The sequence below is a fragment of the Silurus aristotelis genome (assembly GCF_946808225.1).
Source record: "Silurus aristotelis genome assembly, chromosome: 26".
Lineage (NCBI taxonomy): Eukaryota > Metazoa > Chordata > Actinopteri > Siluriformes > Siluridae > Silurus > Silurus aristotelis.
Window position 1 is genome coordinate 1385969 of NC_139599.1, and position 19759 is coordinate 1405727.

The following is a 19759-nucleotide window of genomic DNA, read 5'->3' on the forward strand; positions in this document are numbered from 1 at the left end:
TTTCAGTGTGCTGTAATACATATATGTGCTGTAATACATACTTCCAGAAAATAGATCAAATCTACAATTTACTAATTAAACAAAGAAAAGTTAGTTGACAAATTTCTGTCATAAAAATAATTAAATGGAATTAAAATGTAAATGGAAGTAAATTAAATTCATTTTCATTTATTTTTTATTTTTTAAAGCAGTTATAAAAAATTAAATTTTTTATAAAATTATAAAATTCTAGTGCCTATAGATTTGTTCCTTATATTATAAGTTTGTCCCTAATGAGTAAACCAGTGGCGACTGTGCCATGGAAAAACTCCATGAGATGATGAGATGAGGAAGAAACCTTGAGAGGAACCAGACTCAAAGGAATCCTCCCAGTTAGCTAACATTCATAGCTAACAATTACGATACAGTACGTTACGATCTGATCTCAAATATTCGTGTTGTTCAGGTTTAATTAACTCCAATGTTGTGCGAAGTTTTGCGAATGAACAGAAAAGTTAAGCTTCCCCCAAATGTTTGCTAGCATTACGTATCCAGTTAGCTTAGAGACAATATAGCTAGCAAACCCGAGTTCAATGCTAGCACTAAACATCCGTTTGGTGCAACAACAAAAAAAATGGAAATGAAGGGTTTAAACACGCTAGTTTTGTTTAGTAAAGCGACGCTCCTGATAGCGGATGGCGTTCATTTCACGAGCCTGCTTTCCCAAAGAATGATGAACAGAACCAATTTGTTTGCCCCACTGAGGGACACTTGTTTTTTTTCTCGTCTTTCGGTGGAAGACATTTCTATGACTGTATTTCACATCTTCCCGCTTTCAAGCTGCAGACAGAAAGTCTCGAGGCCAAAACTCGTCCAAATTTCCATGCATCAATTTTGGGTAAAAAATGAGAAGAGGAAGACGTGCACGGGGCGTAAACAGAGTCCGGCCGCGCTGGAATGAATCATAAAGCTCGGTCAATACTCATGAAATTGTCAGCGTGGCCATGAGGCGGAGGAATATTCAAGCGCTCTCACCTGCTCTCGCCTCGGGCTCGCTTCGGATTAAAACTTATAAAATACAGTAGCGAGCGACGCCGCTCATGCATGCGTAATGACTTTCTTTTTTCACTCGTTTCAGTAAGGACAGTGTTTTCCTCAGCGTGGACTCGGAGGACGTACAGTGGAGTGGACAGAATCTTTCAAAAACTATCCAGAGAGATTGATGTAGATGATGGTATAGTGGTGGATGTAAAGATGGTGAGAGGAGGCATATTTGGACTTTATTCTTTTTCTAGTTTTTTTTCCAGAGTCCGAATCAGATGCTGCATTTTAAACTGCTCATGTGCTCAATTATTTACTGTAGAGAAAAGCTGGGAGGCACCGGAGAATTCTGTGGGAACAAAATCGAAAAAAGTCAAAATGCAATATCTTTATTTAATATTAATGAAATTTACACCACAGCACAGATAAACTCCTGATTATAATAGAATATAATGACAGTTTGTTTATTCCTTACTGCAGATGATGTTCCTGTAACAGAGCATCCTGAGGTCTTTTAGAAATTTACAGCTACAGAAATACCACAGTTATTATTGATGTTTAAAGTATTGAAGTATTTTTGTTCTGTTTATGGCTGCATAATGTTCCACACGCCATGATCACGTAAACTGATCACGAACTTGCACCGGAGACTCCTTCCATAACAATCAAATCAACCTGTATACATATAAAAGTGTAAGTAATGAGGCGTTGCTATAGAAACAATAACCATCAAAACGAGAGCGTTAATTATAAAGCTGTGAGTCGGAGCCGAAACTTTGATCACAGTAATAAATCAGGTGAGAATTGAGAAAGGGGAAGAAGAAAAAGAGAGTGAGAGAGAGAGAGGTGGAGAGTGAGATGGATAACAGTGTCTGAGATGCTGACAGTCGGTGAGTAAAGACTGATCTGAGGATGACAAGTTGAGCTTCATGAATGTGCAAAGCAGCGATGTGTTCAGCTTCAATGCTTTGTGCGTTCACAAAACATCCGTCACTCAGGCGTGCAGAACCTCACAGATCTATGCAAAGCTGTACAGAACTAAACACAACAGAACTTTTGAGTTCTGTCATGAAGAACCGTAGAGAACTCTACCGAGGAACCGTAGAGAACTGTACAGATCCGGACAGAAGCACACTTTTATTTTATTCTCTAATTGATCATGAACAAGACAGATTTAATCAGTACAGCACACACTCATTAAACACACATTTATTATTAACCCATACAACATTTTTACACATTTTACTGAATTATTGATAACAGCAAGATTTTTACACCGACGAGTTTTATATATATAAAATCAGAAAATATATAAAAAATACACAAAATGAAAGAAATGTGTATAAACAAACAAATAAGTGCTAAAAAATAATTCTGGAATGAATGAAAAAATCTTTCAGAATAATTAAACCTTTTAATAATTAAATGACATTAATTTACAAAACATCAAAATTATAATCCAGGATTTCACACTTAACTGGAAATTTATACATACAACAATTTTGAAAGTGTGGCGTCCGTCATGAATGCAGGTCAATGCAATAAACTTTTGCCTGTGTTTTTTTCCCCAAACTACAAATTTGAAAGCAAACACTTATACAGAACGTCACTGGATGTAGTGACATGACAAATTATTCTTTCACTTGATGTAGGAGACCCAAACCTGTTCCAGGTGGGTTGGTGTAAAAGATCTTCTGCTTATTTGAACACCTTTGGGATGAATGTGAACACTGACTGCACCTCAGGCCTCCTCATCTCACCTACATCAATCTTCACTAACAGCCTTGTGGCCGAATCTCCTCAAATCTTCACCAACACACTCAAATCTATTGGAAAAAGAAATATATTTTTCTCAATCTAGAAAAGTAAAAAAAATCTAGATAATAATGTCTTTTCTGTAATCAGAATAATTCTCACTTAGAATCAGAAACAGTTTTATTGCCAAGTATGTTTGCACCTACAAGGAATTAGTTTTGGTAGCAGAAGCTTCCAGTTGCACATTTTCTAAAGTAAAAAGTAAATAAAAAAAGCTAAATAAATGAAAAAAGAATAAAAGTATAAAAGTTTTTTTTTATAAAGGTTAGTAAAGTAGCTTTAGATTAGTAAAAGTGATATTGCACATGTTTTATTATTACACAGAATATCTGTGCTGATCAGTAGCCTGGAGATGTGTGGTTGAGCATGAGGATGGTTCCTCTGAAGGTTTCTTCCTTATACCAAGTTCTTGCCACAGGTTTGCTTTTCAGGGGTAAATACACATAACTTTAAATAGAAGTGAAGTTTCTTTTATCATTTTGAGCTGTTTGTTGAAAGTGCAGTAGAAATATAACTGAAATGATTTGAATTGATGGAGTTTGTGACGGCTGTATTTAGGATATTTATGGGATAAATAAATAAATAAATAAATAAATAAATAAATAAATAAATAATCAAGTAAACTAAATAAAACATTTATTAAATAAGAAAATAAACAAACAAATAAACAAGTAAATGAAAATAAGTAAGCCAATAAATATGTAAAAAATCAGTAAACAAAAAATGAGTAAATAAATAAATAAATAAATTATTAATAGGAGTTCTAATTAAAATGTAAACGGTGCAAAAGGAAAAAGAAAATCCCTCAAATTTTGCTCTCGTGAGAAGAAACAATTTTTCTGAACGAAATGATTAAAGAGTCATTTCACCAAAAATCTAATTAACCGAAATGTAACTTTCAGATAAAAGTTTTTTTCAGCTTTATTTCTTGGAATCGATGCGTCATGTCATCGATATGGCATTCGAGCCGTGACCCGGCTTTTAAACACACATTCCCTGCAGGAACACATTTATTTCCCGAAGCCAAACACCTGAAATTGATTTGACTTTAAAAAGGTTAATGAAAAAAATCTGGGGCTGAGTGTGTGACCTCCTCTCCGAGAGAAATGATTTACTCGTATTGTTCTAACACACAGCAGATACACCCCCCACTCCCTTTCCCCCCACCCCAACCCCACACACACACACACACACACACACACACATTCACACAGGTTGGGGGACTCACATGTCTGCTATTGTGTTTTTATTTCAGGGTTAAACCTGCCAGATTTCAGCGTGATTGAATTCCACAAACCCAAACGTTTGCACACGCTTGTACACTCGTACATTAACACACACACACACACACACACACACACACACACACACACACACACACACACACACACACACACACACACACAAATAACTCACAGCCTTAATGTATACACATCAGGGAAATCTGTTCTTCTCGTTTTGTTTTTTTTTGCCTATTAAATGTGTAAAAACTGCATCGAGCGGCAGGAAAAAAGCCCCGTAAGTAATCTTTCATGTTACTGGAAATGAGGACACACACACACACACACACACACACACACACACACACACACACACACACACACACACACACACACGCACAAAGGCACTGATTCCCACTTGATATTCGTTTCAGAATAAATGAAATGACTGAAATCTCTTTATAATGCTGCAGTTAACACTAACAATGTATTTTACTGATCATTTGATTTAATTTGACTGTAATCTGATAATCGGTCCTGGATATAACTCACACAAAAAGTAGGTAATTTCTGTCGGAACAAAACTAACATTAGTAAAAAAACAACAACAACAACAACACTATTTTTCTGACTTATAGAGCCTGTGAAAGGTGTAGAAACTTTCATGGTCTTTTATGGGTTTTGGGACACATGCATGTTCCTTTTGCTTTAATGCAGGAAACACAGGCAAAAAACACAAAATAATTAGACACTGATTTGCTGGATGAAGTTCTGTGGAGTCCAAATGGGACATCTTTGTCTCTTACAGAAGAATTTGTGTAAGATGAAAAACAGGAGAGAAGATGTGATCAGACTTATTCCAGGAAAGTGAATCAACATGGCAACCATTCCATAATTCAACACCATGCAATTTCGTCTGGACTGCGGCCCATCGGAACCGACTTCACCGTACAAGATGAAGCGTATCTTCGAGTTCTGTAAGTGTTATTTAGAGAGCAGACAGACGTCTGGAGTGTCATCAATCATGGAACGACCTGCCCAGTCACCACACCTTAATCCTACTGAACTGTTTTGGGATGAACTGCATCACAAGAAAGAAATCGGAGAGATTTTACAAGTGGCATAGAAAAGTATTTCAGCACACGTTTCACAGGATCGGTATATTAGCTAAGAGCGAGTCTGAGAGCATTTCAGTCCACCTTGTTCGGCGCAACAAAGACGTATAGAATCGGCAGCACGGTTTATAAAGTGCCTATGAGATGTAAAGAGCATAAAGAACGTTTTAACCGCGCACACACACACACACACACACACACACACACACACAAACACGTTTGTATTGTACTGCATCATGGTGAGCGTGCGCCCCATTCTGAAGTGTTTGTATGGTACAGAAAGCCCTACAGATCCATGCTGCTGGCTCAGGAGTTTAAACAAAAGGAGGCACAGGGCTTTTTGGTGAGGGTGAGGTATAAATACGAGGGGGTTAAACGAGGCGAATGACCACCGAACGAGTCACGGATACGACACAACAGAAAAACGCCAGAATGAATACAGGGAAGGTGAGGAGCTGTGAACTTTGGGTCCGAGCTACCTGACCATTAATACTGCATTAATAGCATATGAATTGTTTTTCCCCTAAACAGATCATCTTCTATGAGAACAGGAACTTCATGGGGCGTTCCTGGGAGTGCAGCGGCGACTGCCCCAACATGTCCTCCTACCTGAACCGCTGTTACTCATGCCGAGTGGAGAGCGGATGCTGGATGGTGTACGATCGACCCAACTTTATGGGCAACCAGTATTTCCTCAGGAAGGGGGAGTACAATGACTACATCGGCATGTGGGGAATGAACGGTTGGATCCGCTCGTGCCGCGGAATCCCCATGGTACCTTTGAAGCTCCTCTCAGTTTCTATTTCCTCTTACACCACAGTATTTATGTTAGACTTCCTGTTTTCTCTCACTTTTTAAACAGCTAGAAAAAGTATCCTGAAAAGTTACAGATTAACCTCTGACGCTCTTTTCATAAATGTTGCACAAAATATGTCCTTACAGAAAACGTACAAAACTATATCAACAATTTTACTCCATTTACATGCGAATCCGTGGGAATCAGCTGTTACTGTGACGACGCCTCTGAACAAGAGCATTTATATATCAAGATGCTGAAAATTTATCAACACTTTCTGACCAATTACAGTCCGGAATTCAAAAGTACTGTGGTATAAATCTAGATAGGTATTACCTCGGAAACTTCTCGAACTCGCTCAATAATAATAATACACTGTCTATTCACAACATATTTACAGTTAATTTCATTTAGTTCATTTATTTATTATCTATTTTTTTGGGATTATCTCGTTTAGCATGAAAAAAGGAAAAAAAAATACTATGCTTTTACATAAACATTCTATTCCCCTTTACAGTCATAAAAGCCTCCGTTATTCTGGGAAGATGTTTCCCCTGATTTTGTGGAGATTTGGGACATTGTCATGCTGAAACAGTTTTTAGCCTCCTAGTTAAAAAAAAGTGAAAATTTCATGCTACATCTAAAGACGTCCTGTGGCATAAAATCACATATGGCTGGAAAAGTCATGTGTCCCAATACCTATTTATAAATAAAACATAAACAAAACATTTATTCTTTTTGCCAGTTAACATGTGTGTGTGTTACTTTGTTGGAACAGTATAGCGGTCCCTACAGGATGAGGATCTACCCCAGGGAGTACTTCATGGGTCAGATGATGGAGATGTCTGATGACTGTGACTCCTTCATGGATCGTTATAAGTGGTCTCACGGCTGCATGTCCTGCCACGTGATGGACGGCCACTGGCTCATGTACGAGTATCCTAACTACAAAGGCAGGATGTGGTACTTTGGACCCGGACAGTACCGGAACTACAGACACATGATGGGAACGAGTGGCATGAGGTTCATGAGCATGAGGCGCATCATGGACTCCTGGTATAACTAGAAGTGTTTCATGTTCAACCTTGTTAGTCTGAAATAAAGTGCATAAAGCGCAACTTTCACAGATTCCTGTTGTCCTTTTGCCCTACAGTGAAGGCACTGATCAATGACGCATAATTCAAACACACAGGGCATAGTGTAGCTGCATGGCCTTCATTTAGTGCCTCCATTTAGAAAACATGGACACAAAAAAAATGTAATGCCATTTATCCTTCTGCTGAAACACTAATAATGAGTGCACTGCAGTCACTTTAACTCACCTTGAGTCAAACACTGTACTGCACAACCACATCACTGGATCTGTAATCACTTTATCTGTACACACTGGATCTGTAACACTTCATCTGTACACACTGGATCTGTAACACTTCATCTGAACACACTGGATCTGTAAGCACTTTATCTGAACACACTGGATCTGTAACACTCCATCTGTACACACTGGATCTGTAACACTCCATCTGTACACACTGGATCTGTAAGCACTTTATCTGAACACACTGGATCTGTAACACTCCATCTGAACACACTGGATCTGTAACACTCCATCTGTACACACTGGATCTGTCTCTGTTTCATTACATTAATAAGGTTTATTACTTTAGTGTACATTTTCCATAAATCCAGCCATCCATCCATCCGTCATCCGTCCGTCCGTCCGTCCGTCCGTCCGTCCGTCCGTCCGTCCGTCTATCTATCTATCTATCTATCTATCTATCTATCTATCTATCTATCTATCTATCTATCTATCTATCTATCTATCTATCTATCTATCTATCTATCTACCTATCTATCTATTTATCTGCCTGCCTGCCTGCCTGCCTGCCTGCCTGCCTGTCTTTCTGTCTGTCCATCCATCCATCCATTCAGCCATTTCTCCACTGTTTGTCAGTCAGTCTGCGCGTCTGTCTGACAAAATTCAATAAATAATGCGAAACACCACTTCAACTAAAAAAATTTGTACATTTCAGGAATTACACAAACAAAACCGCTAATGGTTCAAATAAAAATATATTTATGTTTATTGCATTCAATATTTTTTATTTTTTTAGTTGTTTTTTTTTAATTAAAGGATCATGACTTTATAATAGATTTTTTAAGTCTAACACTACCGATTTGTTGTTGTTTTGCTGTGCAGTAAATCTATTTCTCATGGTGGATGTGTAAAGGACAGGGAATCCAAATAAAATATAAAACCTAATAAAGCAAATAAAGAAGAAGAAAAAAAAATGAAAATGGAAAATGAAAAAGGCAATTTTTTTTTTTTATCAGCCTACAAATACTTTTCATTTTCATGCGAGATGAATGCTAATGTATAAGTGCACTTTTCCGGAGAAGTTGTGCTGTAGCACGGGTGTGACCATGGCGACGGACGGAGCGACCTGTCTGTTGGATTAGCGGAGAAGTTATAATGAGAAAATCGCACATGCTATAGACAAACATTTAACCCTGACCTCCAGCAGCCATTACAGGATCTCAGTGATTTCTCGTCCACAGCGGTGCTCTAAACTAATCACTAAGCGCTTCTGCAGTGACTCTGTGTAATGAGTCTCCGCTCTGAACCACTGCTATCCAATTTCCCATAAAACACCCGCAGTCGTATTGATCACCCTCGGCTTGGGCGAGTTTGTGTTTGGTGTTATAAACTCACTCGAGAAGCCTCTAACCTCCACCAACAATATTTCAGCGGCAGCTTTGACAGAAGTGTAGCTCCAAATCACTGTAACTATAAATGGATATAAGTAAAATGTTATGGGCTTCAAGAAAGTTGAATTGCAAGTACCGACTTAAAGTTTCCAAGTGTTAAAAAGGAATAGAAAACTTCAGGACATCACACCATGATAAATTTCCATAGGTGGTCTTAGTTAGCTAAGACACTGACAGGCATTTACAGTAGCTAGCTAGCTTTGCTAGTCAGTTAGCTTCTATACAAGCACTAAATCAAACGTTACTGTCCAGCAATACAGTCTAGATAAAGTGTGCTAGCTAGCAGGAAAATGCTATCCAATTTCACAGGAAGTCCCTTTTAAGCCAATGTGCATTTAGCAATATTGCTAGCTGATATGCTGCCCACTCAGTGTGGCTTTCTACAGGATCTATTTATATTACTTTTTATTACTAATTTATTATTACTGTTATACTTTTTTAAATATTACTTTATATGTGCAAAATCTTTAGATCAATGCTTAGTAAATAAATTAAATATACAAATCTCCATACAACATCCATAAATATTGGCACCCGTAAAAATAATTGCACACCAACCTTCATTGTAAGAAATGCACACAAATGGTTTTAATAGAGTCAAAAACATTTAAATAGAGTCAACATTATGACAGGATTTATATTAAATTCAGTAATAGACAAATAAATAAATAAATAAAGTCATTATTTTTAACTACTCATAGTTTTTTCTGCCAGGAATGTTTGTATTCCTTGTATTATATTTAATTAACTGATAAAACATTTTATCAGGAATGAGCAAATACCTTTTTACAGCACTGTGTGTGAGTGTGTGTATGTGTTTGTGTATGTTTAGATGTGTGTATATATGTATATAAGCGCTGTCAATCAATAAAAAAATATTTAATTGTGGTTATTGTAACTTAATTGCACATTTTTGTTTTATATGTAAATTACATTTTTTACTTTCTTTTTTTTTTAACACCTTAAATTAATACTTTTCAATTTTTTTTATACTGGAAATTTGAAAAAAAGTTTTTTATACTGGAAATTTTATACCATGAAAAAAAGTATTTATTATTATAATTATAGTACAATTATTTGATTCTTTAATTAATTTGTTAATTAATGAAATTCACAACAACAACAATAATAAAAACAAATATTAATAATAATAATAATAATAATAATAATAATACATTATTAAAATCATGCAAAATCTAAATAAAGTAACAATCAATGTATAAAAATAAAAGAAATAAAAGGCATAACGATGGTTGAGGAGAAAAATTTTTTTTCTTTGTGATTCTAAAAGGTGCTACAAATTTGAACGTTTTTCATTGAATTATAACAACAATATTTGTGGTTAATAAGGGTACTGATAATTCCATAGCTGACTTTTTTGCATGTGTATTGTGTGAGAGTCATGTTTAGTATCTGTCTATAGTAGTGTCATGTTTTTATTTCTGTAGCTTGTATGTCTTCAGACTGAGCCTCTTGGGTCCCATGTGAACCTTAAACCTTGAGCAGACACTGAAAGGGACTCGTCTGCCACAGTGGGAGAATGATGATGGATTACTGACACATCCCTTTGATAAAAACTACAGAAGAAATGACCTGAGGGCTGAGAAAAGAGCACCTGAGCGTGGAAAATGAAAGAAAAGCCAAAGTCCACTGGACTGTTATGGAGCGGAGGTGGAGAAAATTGCTCTCGGTCCTCATGGACCTCCAGCCAGTTCACATTTTTGCTGTAATCTGTCTCCTAACACTTATCCAAGTGCTGATCATTTTAGGCACGTCTACAGGTTCGGAAATAGACGATAATTGAAGCCTTGTGAGATTTACAGAGTCTGGTTTAGTGTTGAAAATGTTGCTATTTTTTACTGTTCTCCACTAAAAAAAATGAGACTCCGGATCCGAGGGAACGATTTTGTCCCCTACATGGTTTGCTCGTCATTATGTGTTGGTGCAGTGACATAAACAACCATCCTGAATCAGTCTACTGTGGGTGTGTCCCAAACCACACACTCAGTTTACAATATAGGCCAATAAAACCCCATCCTGAACACGGCACTATAATCAGTCTATTGTGGATGTGTCCCAAACCACACCATATTCACGATATAGGCCATATAACAACACCGCGAGTGGCTCATCATCAGTTAACTGTGTCCCAATCCACACACTTTACACACCTTGTAGGCCACATAAACACAATCACAAGTATAGATCACACACTTTATTTACAATTTAAGGCACAAAAACATCCTTAATCATGCTACAATAGTTGTGTTCCAAATAAACACATCATATTCACTATGTGGTCTCATCATCAGTCAATTATGGACCTGTCAAAAAACAAAACCGACATGCATAAACCACATAAACACCATTACAAACATCTTTGCGTCAGTCTCTTGTGGACGTGTCCCAATCCAAGTACTTTACTCGTTTTATAGAGTTCATTAAATCTCTCGCCGTTGTCTCAGAGTCTATTGAGTATTTTCCCAGACCACATGCTATATACTGCAGGCCACAATCCCAAACAGCCCATTAGGATCCGTCTAGCTTGAGCAACCTCATCATCATCATCATCATCATCATCATCATCATCATTATCTTCTTCTTCATCATCATTCTACCCCTGACTTGTCACAAACCAAGCACTCTATTTATCATCGTAATTGTCTCATCATCATGTGTCCATATTGGACATGTTTAAAAAGCAACGATTGTATAGGACTCTTTAACATATTTATAAATAATAGGTTTTAGATCTCTCTTTCTTATTGGTGAAGTATGAATACTAACCCTAACTGAAGCAAGTAATGCCTGCAGTTCTTTAGATTTTGTTCTAGGTCTTTTTATGAGCTCCAGAATGAGTCATTGTTGCACTTTAGGATTCATTTTGGTAGACCAACTACTCCAGGGAAGGTTGACCACTGTTGCAAGTTTTCTTTATTTGTGGATAATCTCACTGTGGTTCACTGGAGTCCCAAAGTCTTAAATAAGGCTTTGTAACTTTTTCCAGAATTATCCAATCACCTTTTTTATCTAGTTATTTTCAATCACTAAACATTTGTTTTACTGATGCGGCAAGTCTCAAATCAAGCACCAAAATCCAGCATGATGCACACATCCGGCAGTTAAAACTGTCCGTGTGGAAACATAGCAAAAGTTCTGTTTGGTGTCCTGATGATTTATGTACAGCGGCTCCTTGAATCGCGAGTAACGTGCTTTACAAATGCTTCGCAGGGCGAGCAAAAATTTGTATTAAAATGTAACTTTAACGTTAACAACACGTGAACAGCTCGTGCTCAACTGAGACGATGGTTCTTTCTCTTTTGTTGCTCAAACAACGCATATTTGTCCTTATTTGGTGTGTATCCGTCGTACAGGCAGCATTCGCACAAATATATCCTCCCTCTCGTCTCCCTCAAGTCAGCCACGACTCTTTTTAAAGGTGAAGTGCAGGTTACTGTGTTTTATTTTTACTTTATATTGTGTACTAATCATTGTTATTTCTTTCAGATACATTGGGAACAATAAATTGTACATAAAATACCATTAAAAATGATTTATACATTAATATTTTGTGTGTGTGGAACAGATTATCTGAATTTACATTATTTCCTATGGGAAAATACGCTTTGAAACATTTTACAAGAATAATTAGCAAATGTTAATTAGAGTATTATAAACATATTTTTTCAATTAAATTAAATTTACATTTAGAGCAGATAAAAATGTGCAATTAAGTTGTCACGAATTAACCCATGGTGATCATGCAATCAATTGTGAATAAATATTTGAATTGAATGGCAGCCCCATAATTTATACACTGAACAAAATGATAAACGCAACACTTTTGTTTTTGCCCCCATTTTTCATGAGCTGAATTTAAAGATCTAAGACTTTTTTCTATGTACACAAAAGACCTATTTCTCTCAAATATTGTTCACAAATCTGTCTAAATCTGTGTTAGTGAGCACTTCTCCTTCTCCTCATCCACCTCACAGGTGTGGCAGATCGAGATGCTGATTAGACTGCATGATTATTGCACAGGTGTGTCTCAGGCTGCCACAATAAACACAGAGTTACACAGATTTGTGAACAACATTTGAGAGAAATAGGCCTTTTGTGTACATAGAAAAAGTCTTAGAGTTCAGCTCATGAAAAATGGGGACAAAAACAAAAGTGTTGCGTTTATAATTGAGTTTGGTGTGTGTATATGAAAATGTGACTGAAAATGTGCAGACTCTGTTGAAAAACACTAGATATAAAGGCTAGCGAAGGGAGTGGGATTGAATTTTTCACATAGGGTCAAGCAGGTTTGTTTTTACCCTTAATAAATGAAATCATCATTAAAAAACTGAATGTTGTATATATTCGTGTTATCTTTGTTTAATATTAAAATATGCTTAATGATCAAAATCAAAAATAAAGAAAATCTGGAAAATCAAATCACAACAGTTTACACTATGGATCTATGCACAGTTTATGGTTTAAACATGATAAAATACAGCAACGCTGCCACTCTGAGACTTTCCTCAATTGCTTTTTTTTTTACTTGTTTGCTGTTTTTATTTCTTTATTTCTTATTTTTTTTTTGATTAAACAGGTTTAAGAAGTCACACATGGCTCCCTGAGATATTTAAATTAGCCTGAAAGGATTTAAAACAGCAAAAATAAGGTGTTTATCATAAGCAAAAAAAAAAAAAAAAAGAAATAGCAGAAGAATGAATTTGTTTGTTCTAAATTGCCGTGTCCCATTTGCATGTCTGGGAAAAAAAAATCGACTTGTGCAAAAAAATTCGTCAAACAAACAAATCCTCGTTCCGCAGGGCAATAAATACAGGCTGAGGTTGCTTACGTCGGACAGAAGGAAGAAGGCGATATTAAATTTGCATTCGGATCTGTGAGGAAGAGGCTCATCTCGTCCACGAATGTGATGTTTCAGCAGGAAGCAGGCGACGCGAGGAACGCGCAGAATCGCAAAATAACCATTATAAATGAGGAATATGAGGCGGAAAAATAACAGCTGGAATGAGTACATGGAGAGAAAAGTGGAGAACGTGGTGGGAGCTATAAGACGTTCAGAGATGTTTAGAAGATCAAACAAACTGCTCATAATGAGAAAGCTGAACGAGGGAGGGATGTAAAAAGAGTTCAGAGAGATCTACAAAGTTCCTTGAGGAACTAAGAAATGTTCTTCCAATGTTCTTCAATGCTGCTTTCCCATTGCATACAGGAGAATCTACTTCAGTTTGTTTACTTGGGAACCATTCAGAACAAGAACTCTCAAACAACACACCATGTTCTAGATGCATCAAATGTAGAAATGTTCCTGTGGTGTAACCTCTTTTGCTGTTTACTTGATTGCACGGATTAACGTTCTTTCAAAAACGTTAAAAACGTGGTTGTTTATAGTTTTCAAAGTAAGCAGCTTCAAGGTTATTAGATATGCGTCTCATTGGTGTCCTTGACGCTAATGTCCCTATTGGGTAATGCTGGTCACCTTGGTGAAGTATTTTATGTAACACAACCATTATTTGAAACCGTTAGTTGCTTTACACACCCTCCACAGATGTCCAGAACAATGCGCTTCTCTTTAAGAGGTCATCCCAAAATTCCTTCGCGCACAAACCATGAACGGCTTTGCATCAAAGATATAACGACTCGCACCATATAAAGGGTCGGCTGAACTCATATGCATCTTCACTTCTCATTTCGAGAGGAGAGGCGCTTTAATAGCGACGGCCATCGTATTATTGCCGTCAGCGCTAATTGTTGCTATTGCAGCCATGAAGTTAAGAGGCTTAAGAAGAAAGAACTCTTTCACGATCTTGAAACACAAAGCAAACGTTCTGCTGTAAACAATCTTCCTGAATAACTGGAGAGTAATTGGAGAAATGTTGGCTTTTTGTGCTGAATATGTGTAATTGTATTAACGAATCATTCGCAGGAGTATTTTGACATGTTTATATAGATAAATACTATTGAGATTTAACATGGGAATACTTTTTATTCACACAATTTTCTAAGACGCGCTAGAATGAATCTATTCCTGAACTTGAACTAGGAAACCCAAACCTGTTCCAGCATGACCAAGCCCCTGTGCACAAAACCAGTTCCATGAAGATCTGCTTCACATGGGTTGCAGTGGAAGATCTACTGCTATGGAGCTTAAACACACACACACAAAAAATATTCTATGCTTTATAACACTTATTTATATTACTGCCTGACCTAGGAGAAAGAACGACACGCAAAGAAGCAAAGGAGAGAGAGAGAGAGAGAGAGAGAGAGAGAGAGAGAGAGAGAGAGAGAGAGAGAGAGAGAGAAAGCATAAGAGTGACTAAAGGCAACCTGTCAGCACATTAGTCAACATATTTTATCGGTCAGATAATTGATTAGGAATTGGCCAAACAGAAGCAAAGCCTTTTAATTAACGCAAAATAGCACAAAAGTGTCTCTTTAAGGCAGGATAAGGAATGTAATTACCACTAAGCAAGCAATTTACACTGAAAGGTGGCAATGAAAGATGCAGAATGAATAACACCAATAACACTAATAATGCGATAAACGTATAGCAATAGTTACTGAAACACTGCAAAACATAAGAAAAATCTTAATTTTGTCGGCTCAGACTAGCTCTTTCTGGGGCGTCTTCAGTTCTGAATTCGAATATAGATTAAAGAAACGAAACAAAATAAAATCTTGCTTTGGCACGCAGGCAGACTTTGTGCGGTTTTGTGTATAGAGATCGACTTTTATTCGCCCTGAAAAGAATTATATGTAAAACGCTGAACCATTTGCAGTGGTTTGCTGCAGGCCGTTGTTGAGAATGTACGGGCGGACAGGCGGATGTGGGGGGGAGAATAAAAAAGAAGGAGAAAAAGAAAACCTTGAGAGCGATGAGTATGAAGAGAATTATCGGTCTTTCGGTAATTGCACTTTTTTTTCTCCCTTTTGAAAGTGCTTCGTAATTGCTCTGTCACACAGCGTTGGACGCCGAAGGACTATGTATAGATTTTTTTTCCCTTCTCCACCTCTTTATGTTGCACTGAAAGCAACACGGAGTAAAAATTGCCTGAGTTTTTAGTAGTGGTTTGTTTTAAAATGTGTAAACTGAATGTAATGAAAGAGGGTTAGTCTCTTAAATCGCCCAGCAAAGGGTGTTATTTATCCTTAAGTACATGACAAACCAGGCTAGTTTGTAGCCCATGCAACAGAAACTCACTTACATACACAGATACATACATATAAGTCCAGGGTCATAAGGTTTAAGGGCTGATGCTGATGAATGCTGCGCATTATTAAACCATTAAATTCATTTCGTCGAGGGAGGCATGTAAATAATTAATGATGGACGGCTGCACTATAGAATTCCGAGATTAATGTAGAGAAGTCATATATTACTACGGCCATATATTATTGTAGATATGTATAAAATATGGATGACTGCAGGGATATAGGGTTTCCTGGCAAACCTAGACAGAAAGAAATGTGCATTTTATATTAATAACACTGGGGGGAAAGGGATGACAGTGGTGTGTACTGGTGTGATAAATTGTGGAAATGATAAAGATCCTAGTCACAGGTTTGTCAATCTGATCGTATTCTGAATTTTTGAAAATACAAGCCGAAGTACGAAGAAAACCTCAATAATTCAACGATTATATAATTGCATTTGATTACTATATCAGTCAGTTTTGTGCTAAGTATGTTGCTATTTCTCAGTTATTTTATATTTCTCATTTAAAAGTCTCTCATTGGCTCTGTATTTTCAATCTGCACACTGGCAATAAAGATCAATCTAATTTAATCGAATTCATCTAAAATATAACTGAATCTAATTAGAAAAGAACACAAAAGAGAAGTCTAAGGAATTGGAATGACAAGAAAATGGAAAGTAAAAAAGAAAAGGATGGTTGGGGATAATAGGGATAATGGAAAAAAGGGGAGCAATGATATTAAGTCAAGAAAGATGAGGGAATTGGAAGTGAAAGGTAATAGGAATGTTGAGGGAATTGGAAAACAATAGAGTTGAAAAGTAACTAAAAAAGAAATGAGACATTAATGGGAAAGAAAAAGCTCATGGTGATAGGAAGTTGGGGGAATGAGAAGTCAAGGGAACGGCAAAGTTCAAGGTATTTGGAAGGTTGTAGAAATTGGAAAGTTGATGGAATGGGAAAGTTGAAGAAATGCGAAGTGGATGGAATGGGGAAGTTGAATGTATTTAGAATGTTGCGGAAATGAAAAATCAAAAGAAAGGCAAAGTTGAAGATATTTGGAAAGCTGAAGAAATTAAAAGTTTATGGAATGTGAAGTTGATCAAATAAGAAAGTTGATAAAATTGGGAAGTTGAAGGTGTTTGGATAATTGAGGAAATAAAAAATGTTAAAAAAAAAAAAAAAAAAAAAAAAGCAAAGTTGGAGATATTTTCAAAAGTTGAGGGAATGGGAAAGTTGAAGAAATGGGAAAGTTGAGGGAATGGGAAAGTTGAAGAAATGGGAAAGTTAAGGGAATGGGAAAGTTGAAGAAATGGGAAAGTTGAGGAAATGGGAAAGTTGAAGAAATGGGAAAGTTAAGGGAATGGGAAAGTTGAAGAAATGGGAAAGTTTATGAAGTAGAAAAGTTAAGTGAAGTAGACATTGAGAAAAAAAGCAAAAGTTCAAGGTGATTGGAAGTTGGGGGAATGAGAAGTCAAGAGTTGAAGGTTTGGAAAGTTAAAGAAATCTAAAGTTGATCAAATGTGAGATTCAAGGAAATGAAAATTAGGTAAATGATGAACAGACACAATTTTAAGTTCATCCTATTTTACTATCAAAATCATTTGTTTGAACATAGCTGTATTACTGTTCTGGTATCTTTCGAAGCATTTCTGTATGTTTTTGTTTTTCTTATTTCATAAACAATTTTTATAGTTTTATTCCCACTGATCCAATCTGGCCAGTTCTGGATCACTAAATTCTATCAGGAAAGTCTGACAAATAACAACCAACTTATATTATGACTAAAATATTATGTGTTTAACCCACAAAGCTCCAGGGTAGAGAACATGCAATTCTTGCCATGACATTTACACTTAGTCTTTTCTAAAATAAAGAATGTTGATAAATGTGTTATAGGAAGGACCATGTCCTCCATCTGCATCTGGTGTTGCTGTAAAATGGATCCAAAGTGCAAATCTAATCCACGTCTATGCCTACGGAGAACTGATTAATGCGAGCGCACAAACGAACAAAATCTGGCCAGCTGGGTACGGTAGGACTCAAGAGACGTGTGACAGCAAACAGATGCACTTAGCTGAGCTTCACTGCATTATTTATATGAGCCAGCAAACAAAAGCATGATGAATGGCTTGTTTTCCCACCACTGTATGAATACAGAAGACTTGAAAACTCATGCGAATGGAGTCACACTCGGGTGACATTTTTTTAGCAGTAGGATAGCAAAAGAAGTCGTTCACAGATGACTCTTTTTCCACTTTTGACTGGATAATGTTATAGTAAGGAGGTACACAGTCTGCCATCGTAGGTGTTTTGGGTTTGTCAGAATCTCCTCCATGGTGTTCGAAAACCTCAGAAACCATTAAGGTTCTGTCAGGGAAATAAATCATCCAGATGAGTTAAAGAGGTGAGAAGTTCATCATGGGGTTTTGAAATTTCTGAACACCAAACCTCAGATGACCTTCATAGCAGGAGGAGCCCAGGTTGGTCTCTATTTAAACAAAAAAAAAAAAAAGAAGAAAGCGCTTAGTATCTCTTCAGATCTTATTTATGAGTGTTTGCTCCTCTCCTACTCTACCAATCCACTTTATTCACCATCTCTCCATCCATCCTCAGTCTTTGAGCTCATTATCTCTTCATCAGTCGATTCTCATTCATATGCTTACTGCCCTTTCATTGATCTTCTTTTACCCTCTAACCCTACCATCTCTCTATTCCTGAATCCCTCCTCCATCCATCCATCCATTGTTATTTACCAGTGCACTATTCATCCATTCATCCTTCTCCATCATCTGTCTATCAGTATATTATCTCCCTTCCCATTGTCCACCCTTCTCTTCGAGCTCATTATTCTTTTTATATTCTTTTTTTAGTGGTCCATCCATCCTCTTTTACTGGTTCACTATACTTCTATCTCTCACCTTTTAATTGCTCTCTTTTATTTACAACCATCTTACTATACTCTTATCCATCTCCTTTTACCATCTTACCTTACCAACTACATATTTCCTTACTTAATCCCTATCCATCCATCCATCCATCCATTTATCCATCCATCCATCCATCCATTTATCCATCCATCCACTTTTCCATCCATCCATCCATCCATCCATCCATCCATCCATCCATCCATCCATCTATCCATCCATCCATCCATCCATCCATCCATCCATGTTCATTATACACCCTAAACAAACTCAATGCCCATCATGGAGAAGATATCTCCGGCTATCCATCCATCCTACTTTCATGCCAATCCTCTTATATAAGGACACTATCCTTCCATCTCCCCTCTCTTTTATTCACTATTCCTCCATCCCTCTATATTTACTCTACTTCTATTTGTCATTCTTTAGCTTCTCACTTTACCATAAATCCAGTCTCTCCTAGCAGCCTGCTTACTCTTTCTCCATCCATCTGCCCATCATACACCCTAAATAAGCTCAATGTGTAAAAGATATCCCTAGCTATCCATCCATCCTTCGCTACAATACCTTTATCTATCTGTCTGTACCATCATCCAATTGATCCAATCCATCCAACTCACGCCTCACTCATCATCCTCTTCATGAAGGTTTTATCCCCTCATTTATTCAGAGGAACACTTGAATATTGTTTACAACCATGCAATAGAAACTGGTTTCCTCTTTATCCTCCTTTATCTGTTGATCTTATCATCCAACCTCATCAATATTTCCTTCTAAAAAGTCACTATTTCTCCATCAACTCTCCTCTACTAGCTCATTAGCTCTCTATCCATCAACTTCTAACAGCTCTCTATTCTTTCATCGATCCTTTTCTACCAGGTCACTA

At 36.9% G+C, this 19759-nt stretch overlaps 1 pseudogene across 1 annotated transcript; it reads left to right on the top strand.

The window, feature by feature from the left end:
- Window positions 1-5435: 5435 nt before the first annotated feature.
- On the top strand, window positions 5436-7084 carry LOC310720954 (gamma-crystallin M2-like; annotated as a pseudogene). Its single transcript, XR_014538286.1, has 3 exons — window positions 5436-5617; window positions 5702-5944; window positions 6745-7084. The product of XR_014538286.1 is annotated as a gamma-crystallin M2-like (transcript).
- The last annotated feature ends 12675 nt before the right edge of the window (window positions 7085-19759 follow it).